The sequence below is a fragment of the Ochotona princeps genome, chromosome 8 (assembly GCF_030435755.1).
Source record: "Ochotona princeps isolate mOchPri1 chromosome 8, mOchPri1.hap1, whole genome shotgun sequence".
Taxonomy (NCBI): domain Eukaryota; kingdom Metazoa; phylum Chordata; class Mammalia; order Lagomorpha; family Ochotonidae; genus Ochotona; species Ochotona princeps.
This window is the reverse complement of record NC_080839.1, coordinates 50677944-50686204: the sequence shown is the minus strand read 5'-3', so window position 1 is coordinate 50686204 and position 8261 is coordinate 50677944. Positions and strand designations below refer to the sequence as shown.

Below are 8261 nucleotides of genomic sequence, written 5' to 3'. Positions count from 1 at the left end.
GAGATACAAAGGATCTGTGGTCTGACAGTAGAGTGCATGTGTCAGAACTGGGCTTCCTTAGTGGAAAAAACAGAGCAGTGGACAGCTTGCCCAGAAGTACATGGAGGATATGGCAGTCCATTGGAGCCTGCAGAGGGCAACTGGCACCCACAGTAGAAGAAGGAGGGCAGAGCAAATGGGACAACTACCACAGCCAAGCATTGACAGCAACTATCTGGGTGAATGGAAACTCTAAGGTGGACTATGTCAGCCAATGGATCTTGAAAGGATTCCCTCATCCTTGGATCGTCGAGATTGACAGCATTTCAGAACTACTGAAACCATTTGAACGGAACCCATGTAGCACATTCCACACTGGGGACCCTGGGATGATATTGGGTGGCTGTTCCCCATCCCTGGGTACTGAGGTGGTTGGGAGGCTGGGGTGGCTTCTCCTCTTCTCTTTCCTCTTCCCCTAGATACAGAAAGAAGAAAAAGAAAATTTAGAAACAATGGTCTCATCCACTTTACCCTAATCCTCCACCCTTTCCATCCTCATTAACTATGTAAACATTATTTAAAAGTAAGTAAGTAAATAAATAAATAAATAACCTTTGCCTGCAGCACCAGCAATGCCCTGTGGGCACCAGCTCATATCCAGGCTTCTCCATTTCCAATCCTGCTCCCTGCTTATGACCTGGGAAGGTAATAGAGGATGGTTTGTCCTTGGGTTCCTTCACCCACATAGCAGACCCAAAAGAAGCTCCTGGCTCCTGGCTTTGGATAGCTCAGCTCTAGCCATTGTGGCCATTTGCAGAGTGAACCAAAGAATGGAAGATCTCTCTTTCTCTTTCCATACGTCTCTCCTCTCTCTAATTTTCCCTTCCAAATAAAAAAAAAAATATATATATATATATATATATATAATATTTTTTAAAAAGAGGCAAACAACATAAAAGCTTCTATGATGGCAGTAACTTTCTGCCCCTCCTGAGCAGGCAGGTGCAGGTGGCTAAGCACTCCTGGCCCAGGGCCTGTGGCCTGGCTTAGGGAAGGGGCCCAGGCCCCAGGCTAGGGGATAGGAGGTAGGGGCAAGGTGTAAAGGTCAGGCCCTTTACTGGGCCTGGACCCTGTGAGAACCCAAGTCAGGGCACCAGAACCAAGGGATGCACTGTCAGGGGGAGGGAGCAACTAGCTTTGGGACAGCCCTGTGGAGTGCTCTGGTGGATTCCAGGGTTCATGGCCCTCTTGGCCAAGGGCTTCTCCACTCTCCCTTCCCGTAACTGAGACTTCCTGAAATTGAGACTTCCAGCCCAGAATCCCTACCAGAGCGTGGCAAATGCTTGCTTCTGGTCCCCACCCTTTTAGTGTGGGGAATGGGTCGTGGTTGGGGAGGGAGGAAGGATTACTCAAACACCCATTCCAGTGAGAAAGCCTCAGAGAAATGTGGGAAACTTCTGGAGCCACTTCAGTCCCTGATCAAATTTCTGGCCCCGCATTCCCAGCCAGGCCCAGAACCTGTCAGCCATGTCCCTCTTCCCCGCCTTACACCCTAGCAGCTGGAGGATCAAGTTCCTGGCCCACCAGGGAAGCACAAGGCAGCCTGGCTCTTTGCACCAATGAAAAGGGAGGAGTCTCATTCCAGGGCTTACCACTGGCAATCACACCACTCAGCCCTGACTCAACCCTCCAGTCTGCTCCCCTGCCACGCCTGCTATAAGTCATGCTCATGGACAAGGGTCCCCGGGCCTGGAGATCGTCACCCTGCAACTGGAGCCCAAGGCAGGCCATGCCTCTGGATGGAGGATGCAGAGAAAGCTGTCTGAGAACTTGCTGTGGTGGTTCTGGGTATGCACCCAAACAGTGGTCTGCACGTGCAAACTGCAGTGAGCCCTGAGCTCAGGATCTGATCCTGGTGGCCCCATGTCCCACCCAGAGAACAAGGGAGGACTCTAGCTCAGGCAGCCATGGTGCCTGGATTGGTGAAAGCTTCTCTTGGCTGGCCAGGGCAGTGCAGGTTCAAGGGCTGGTGACTCCTCAGGGGGAGGCCCAAGAGGCATGGAGAGAGTCTGGGACCTGGCCCTTTCAGCTGTTCAACATGGATGGACTTGGAGGAGAGTGAAGATGGTAGAATTCTCAAATCTGCTGACCATCATACCTGAATGGGTTGGGGATATATACCAAATGATAACACGGGGACTTAAGAGCTCCCACGTGAAGCAGTAAGATTCACTATCAAAAGCACTTGCTAGAGCCCGGCATGATGGGCACCAGTTCTGGTCCCGGTGGCCCAGCTTCCCATCCTGCTTCCTGCTTGTGGCCTGGGAAAGCAGTCAAGGATGGCCCAAAGCCTTGGGATTCTGCACCCACATGGGAGACCCAGAGGAGGCTCCAAATCCTAGCTTCTGATCAATGCAGCATTGGCCAATGTGGCTGCCTGGGGAGTGAATCATCAGAGGGAAGATCTTCTTCTCTGTCTCTCCTCCTCTCTGTGTATCTGACTTTCTAAAGAAAAAAAAATTTTTTTTAATGACAAGATTATTAAAAAAAAAAAAAGCACCTGCTAGTAGAGACCAAGAAGGCTTCTGGCTCAGCAAGCATGACAACCAAACCAAAGCAAAATGGAAGGCATCTAGACATTCCATGTGGTACCCACCAGTGGCATGAGAACACTACACACAGCAATGGAGCAATCCTCAGGTGCCCAGACAGAAGGCCAGGCATGCATCAATTTCTTGGCCTTCCCCCTGGGACCACTCACACCAAGATCCTTCCAGGCTTGTTAACCATCTAGACCCCACGGCCCAGTGGTGAACTCTGGGGTGATTTGGAGAACATTTGCAACTCTTCCTCCCACACTGTTGACTTCTGTCAGCAGAGGGAGAGGTTCCCCCGCCCCCCCACCCCCCGCCCTGCTGCCTAGCACAACAACCCCCTCTCTGCTAGAAATTGGCACTTTGCCCCTTTGGGTCGGGGCCCTGCCTCTCGGCACAACCTGGTCAGCACAGATTTCCAAAGACATAGACAGCTGGCCCAGAGCAAAATTGTCATGGGGCTATGGGTGGGGCTTTGGGTCTGAACTTCCCAGACAAAGAACAAGACTTAACCAAGTTGCCTCAGGGCCTTGATCCAGCTCAGCCTAAAGCCACGGAGAGACAGAGAAACAAACCATTTGTCCTCCCTGGCGTGGGAAGAGCTCTAGCCTGAGCCGAGTGTAAATCCTGGCCGGGGCCCTCTGCAGCCCCATGACCCTGAACGTGGACTTCAGTGTCTCTGAGGCTCGGCTTCCATGCACTTTTCTCACAGCTGTTGAGAGGAGGAGACAAAGCCCTGGCTGTCAGGCTCCCTGGGGCTTTGTCATACCTTGGATGCTGAGTGCCCCTTGCTGAAGGCGGGAGTAGGTAAGTGAACAGTGGACAGCTGGGCACAGGGCATACACACAACCTTTTTCTCCCCCGGATCCCTCATCCCAGTGTGACCTCTCAAAGATGGGCCTATTTAAGGTCCAAGTCCCACCTCCCGGGCCAAGCCTTTCTCCTTGTTCCTTCTGACAACTGCCCTTCTCCAAGCCTTGCTTGCTCAGTGGCACCAGTTCCTGGACTTGAAATAGGAGCAACCTCTCACTGGTTCCTGCAAGCCAGGCAGCAGCGTGCTGCTAAGCCCTGCTCAGCTTACCTCTCTGGCCAGCTTCCAGGAACACTCCTATCTCCAGGCTGGCCAGGACTTGCACAGGGAAATCAGCTGCAGGAAGCCCGGATTCTGACCTCTTGGAACTCAGAGTCCAGGAGGAAATACAGGAGACAGATAAGAGGCTGTCCTCGCATCCTCGCGTCCTCGCTGAGGGTGGGAAAGTTTTCTCTGCAGGCAGCATGAGGGAAGCCTTGACCACGGGTGTGACATTGCATCTTCAATAACGCAGAAACTTTGCATGTGCAGGCTTGCGGTGGGATGGGGGATGTGGGGAGCATTCCAAGCATAGGGAACAGCCTAAGCCAGACAGGGGAAGTAGATGAGTGGGGACTGGGTTGGATCACAGCAGTTGTTGAATGAGGCTGAGCACTCCAGGCTGGGGTGGCTACGTGACTCCCAGGATGCACAGCCCAGGGCAGGGGCTGTGGTCTGGGTCTCTGCCTCCTCGCAAGGCTCCAACCACAATCTCTATCTGTCTCTGATCTCTGCTCTCCCAGGAGACACCCAGGGCTCTGGCCTGGGGAAGCAGCATTTGCTGGGCCCTTAGAGAGGCCACTGCTTCAGTGGGCCAATCTGCATTGGCAATACTGCACAGGCTCTGCCCCGGGTTGGGTCCAGAGGAATGAGGAGAGGGTGTGCAGACCTGGATTCACTCTGTAGGGGCATCTGCTGCTCTCTAGGGAGGTTGAGGGGCTCCTCGGCCCCAGGGCCATGCAGAGGCTCCTCGGCTTTACCCCTCCCCTGAGCTTTCCTCAGCTACTCCAAGCCACACTGAGAGCAGCCAGCGCGCCCGCCAGCGGGTCTTATTTCACTGGAATGTTGGCATCCAGCTGGAGATCGGAAATGAACTCATTATCTGATTATTTGTATTTATGAAAGTATAACTGTTCTAGGAGAGGCCTTTCTTGGAGAGTCGTTTGAGCGGATGAGTAATTCTCTCCCCTCCACACACATGCTCAGACACACATGTTCACACACACACATGCACACACAGAGGCAGCCACATCCTCCAGCTGACACATGCCTTGAGGTGCAGACACATGCCACAGAGACATATTCTGGCTTAATGAGCTCCTCTGAGGGTGGGGACCTTTTATTCATCGTGGAATCCCCCATGGCACACGATAGGCAACCAGTAAATATTTGCAGAATGAGTGCATGAATGGCTAAATCACAGAACTCACGCACACATTACTCAGAGACACAAACACACACACACATGCACGCACACCCAGCCACCCTCCTTCCCCATCCTGGAATGAAATCAGAGAACTGTGGCCAGTGTAGTGGCACAGCAAGTTGGTCCTCCACCTGTTGCACCAGCATCCCATATGTTCATGTCTCAGCTGTTACACTTCTCCCAGGTCCTTGCATGTGACCTGTGGGAGCGGCAGTGGATAGTTCAAGTCCTTGCATCCCTGTATCCATGTGGGAGACCTAGAGGAGATGCTTGGCTCCTGGCTTTGGATCAGTTCAGCTCCAGTCACTGTGACCACTTGGGGAATGAATGAATGAACAATGGAAGGTCTCCCTCTCTATGTCTCCTTTCTCTGTCAACTTCGCTTTTCAAATAAAAATAAATAAATCTTTTTAAAAGAAGCAACGTCAAAGAAGTTCTAATTCCACAGCCTTACATCTTTCCACCATGATTCACACTTAGTGTTAGGTGAGAACTTGCCATCCAGAGCCTTTTAGTGCACATGACCATGTTCAGGACGCCAAAGCCCCACTGCTCACAGCCATTCCTGGGCCTGTCAAGGTGAAACTGAGTCCTGGAAAGCCCGAGAGCATTATTCAGGGCAAAGAATTTTCCAGGAATGTTCTCTGCAGGCTGCCTCTGTTCACTTGTGACTGGCCCAGCAGCAGTCCCGGCCTTGGCACCGGGGGCTTGAGCAATACTAGGCTAGAGGCTCTATCTCTCCTCTAGCTTATGGCTATGATAAGACTTGTGCTTGTCTCCCTGGGAGGTGACTGAGCCAGAGGCTGGTGGCCAGGGAGGGGAGGAAAGCTAGAGAACAGGCTTGAATTTTTAAAAGCTGGACACAAAGAGACTGCATGTATGATACCACCTGCATGCAAGCCAAGTAGAGGCAGGATGAATCTACAGAGATGGAAGCCAGGCCAGCAGCCATCTCTAGGAGTGGCACTGAATGGGGCCACTTTTGGAACTGCAAATGCCCATGTCTTCTTCTGGCAGTTATGTGGGTGTAGACACATCTGTGGTGATCCCTCCACTGTGTAGTCAAGCCTGGTGAACTCCACTGTGTGTCCACTATGGGCTCAGGGCAGAGCGTGGTGAGCTATAAAGGAGCAACCTAAGCACAGAAGAGGAGTTCTGGAGAGGAGAGAACCCAGGGAAGAAGAGGCGTTGAGACTAAGAAGGGGATTGCCCCAACATCCTCCCTAGAGCATCTCAGAGACCTGACCATGCAGGCACTGCCCAGAAGGACAGGTGAACATCTGATCTTCCATCTGATCCTGCAGGTGCTAGTCCTGCTCAGCCCATCCCCTTCAGCAAGCCTCATTCACAGGGAACCCGAGGTATAGGGCAGATGTGACTTATACCCCAGCTGCCCATTTTCCCTCCTCTCCTGCAGCTATGAGACCAATCCATCCTCTGTTCAGAGAGGAGAAGCTGCCAGGCCACAGGCAGCTCTGGCCAACCATCTGCCCCTCGGGAGCCATGGAGGCCTTGGGGGCCAATGGTCCAGCCCATCCCCTTCTCCATCCTGGACAGCCCCTGCTGAGCAACACTGATCTCCCAGAGCCCTCACTCGGCAAGCTATGCCAGCCCTTCTCTCTCAGTTCCCACCCAGTATAGACACTGACTCTGCCACCGGCTGAGCCAGACTCCTGCAAGGGAGGTGTCCTTGTTCTTATTTTTAAAGATTTAGATATTTATTTGATGGTCAGAGCTACAGAGAAGAAGGGAAAAGCAGAGAGAGCGAGATATTCCATCCTCTGTTCATTCCTTAGATGGGTAAATCTGAAACCAGGATCCAGGAGCTCCCTCCATCTTTCCCACATGGATAGCAGTTGTCTACGCTCTTGGGCCATTTTCCATGGCTCCTCTCAGGCACATTAGCAGGGAGCTGGATCATGGAGCAGCTGGGACATGAACTGGCACCTATATATGAATGCCAGCATCGCACCTTTACCTGTTAAAGGCATGTTTACTGCACAGGTGAGGAAACCTCAGCTGAGAAAAGTCTTGGCCTCCCTGGAGTCACATACTGGTACAGTCAACCCTTGAGCTCAGGCAGCTAGACACTGAGTGAGCCCCATAGCCCTTGACCGCCCACTCCTGCTCCAGCACCCCATGCTTATCCTCCCTCCACCACAGGCTACGGAGCATGGGGGTTAGACCACAGATATCCTCTTCCTGCGTAAATTCCTAAGCACATGAGTAGCCCCTTACACCTCTCTTTCCTCAGCTGTTATTGGAATGGGTGTGGCTTGGAGTGCTGTGACCTGCCCTGCCTGCTCAGAACCCTCACTTCTGGATATCTCCTGCCCAGGCTGGATCCAATCTAAGGCTGACATGTCAGCAACATGGTGGAAGGCTGTTGTTTGCAGAGTTGGCTCCGAAGGGGAACCCCAGGACCCCAGAAGCTGGTGTCACAGACCCTAGAGTTGACCTCCTATGCTCCTCCACCTGAACCTGAGCATCCAGCACCCCCACCAACTGCACCTGCCATGCCCCTGAGTGTACACTGCCTAGTCCTTTTCCCTTTGTTTCCCCAGGGATGCTGTGAGCACCCTGAGATTTGGGACTCTACCATCCCCAGCCTCCATCTCCATGCAGACCCCCTGCTCCAAGTTAACACATAAACCTCAGGTCCTCCAAATATGCTCGGAATGGAAGGATTGAGGGTGGGGGCTTAGATACTGTTTTTTGAAGCCGCTTCTTAGATACTTTGTCTTCCTAGAGGTGGGAAAAGGCAGACTATGGTGGAAGTGGCCATGAGCTTGGATTCAAATGTATGCAAACCACCACACAATGATATGCAGATGTGAATCCTGGCTTTGTGGGAAGTAGTCCCATGACTTCAGAGTCCCGGATCTGGCAAGCTCTGCTCTCAGAGGACCGCCCCGCCTGCTGAAGATCTGGCGATCTTGCCCAGAGCCAGCTGGGAGCTGCCGCTGCCCGGCATTCCGGCGTCGGTGGAGACCATTTGGGGATCAATGCTGTTCTCGGAGCTTCTGTGAAGCTGCTCCCATCCACCAGGGCCAGCCAGTGGACCAGAACTGCAGAGGCAGAGGTGTGCCTTGGGACAGGGCTGTGGTGTGGGCAGGGCTGGACGCCCCTGGGGACTGAAGATTTGGCTCTGGGGAAACATTAGGTGCAAGACCAGGGAGGGAAGGCCACAGCAGGTCCCCACTCTGTCCTGATTCTGTGCTGTGACCATCACTGGGGAGATAGTGGCTGTCCATGACTCCCTTGTACACATCACCACCACTCCCAGCCCTATGCTATGCTGCCACCAGTCCTCAGCCCTTAACTCAAGTGGGCAGGCAGACCCCAGGAACTGGGAGCCTAGGGGATTCCCAACAGCAATGGTCACCCTGGATGGGCTTCCTCTCCAGCAAGT

General features: G+C 53.1%; 1 long non-coding RNA gene across 1 annotated transcript; it reads right to left on the bottom strand.

The window, feature by feature from the left end:
* Positions 1-424: 424 nt before the first annotated feature.
* LOC131480934 (uncharacterized) lies at positions 425-4921 on the bottom strand. Its single transcript, XR_009245898.1, has 3 exons — positions 3655-4921; positions 592-676; positions 425-454 (listed from the first exon to the last, which is right to left on the bottom strand). It is a non-coding gene; the product is annotated as an uncharacterized LOC131480934 (long non-coding RNA).
* Positions 4922-8261: the final 3340 nt, after the last annotated feature.